The sequence below is a fragment of the Egretta garzetta genome, unplaced genomic scaffold, assembly GCF_000687185.1.
Source record: "Egretta garzetta isolate BGI_Z169 unplaced genomic scaffold, ASM68718v1 scaffold46, whole genome shotgun sequence".
Classification (NCBI taxonomy): Eukaryota; Metazoa; Chordata; class Aves; order Pelecaniformes; family Ardeidae; genus Egretta; species Egretta garzetta.
Window position 1 is genome coordinate 4,941,273 of NW_009260268.1, and position 1,324 is coordinate 4,942,596.

Consider the following 1,324-nt stretch of genomic DNA (forward strand, 5'->3'; position numbering starts at 1 on the left):
CCACCAACCCAAACCCCAATTATTTTAATTGAATACTAGTGCAGGTTGAGCAACAAGAAAAGTTGTAAGTTCAGCTTGTTTTGTTTATAAATATTCAAATACATGGTAGGTTTTGTGATTACTTGTAGGTTTATGAAAATTCTGTAATTTGAAGTAAAGATGATCATTTTTCCAGGGGTGTAAAAAATTGTCATCATTTCATAGATGAGAAAAAAGAGACTAAGTGACAGACCTGAGTTTACACAGGAAGGCTTCAGTCATGTTGGCTGGAGATGGTGTAGTGTATTTTCCCGGAGCTGTATTCCCATGGTACCTCTACACCCCGTGGCCAATGGAAAATCTCTTCTGAGCTGAAGGTCAGAGCTGTATGGGCACCTTGGTCTCAAACCACTTCATGGTACAGGAATAAACTATCAATGTGTTTTGCAGTAAAGCCTTCTAGCACTCCCCCTTGTCAATGTTATGCACTTAAAACAGAAGAGAGCACGTAAAAATGAAAGCTGCTGTACTGAAAACACTTCAGTCCTCTCCTACAAGCATGTCAGGGCAAAGTGAATCGATACACAGGAGAATATGAAGAATTTCTTGAGACAGTTCTTCGTCTGTAAGGAGGACTTGGAGACCTTGCTGGCTGATAAGTCATGGAGAAGTCATTTCAATCATCAGGATGCTCAAAAGGGTCACGGCTGGGTGAAATATTTTGATCTAGGTGGGTTTTGCGTAGAGCATATGCATCTGTCTTTCCAGCATATTCAGTCTAAAAGAGAAGAAGAAAGTGAGTGGGGAGGAGGGAACAGTTGTCTTTGGCAATTTCGCTAAGAAATGAAACACCTTTTTTTTTTTTTTTTTTAATATTTGAAAGATGTTTTTGGTTTGAAATTTATTTTGCTTTGGTTACATGTTAAAAAGAATTGTAGAAATCAAAACAAGTGATTCAAATCAGCTATAAATTAAGTTTGACTTCTTGTTGCATTTACATTTCATATATCTGCAAATAGGTTTGGGGTTTTTGTTGGTTTGTTTTTTTTTTTTTTCTGGCTTCTGGCAAACTGAAGATGCTCTTAGTTGCATCTGACAACAAAATAGGTGTGTAGAAAGGGCCAGGGTAAAACTACCTGGAAGATGTAGGCAGGATAATTTCTGCAGAGTATTGAAAAAGATGAATAAACAGAGCACAGAATACATAGTTGAAGAATATAGCTGTCTCTGCCAAGGGCATGCCCCAAGAAAATGGTGTAATAGTAAGAAAACATAGGTGATGGTTCTGTCCTCAGTTACAGGAGTTCCATAACGGTGTCGTTTACTGGGGTCTGAGTCACCCCTC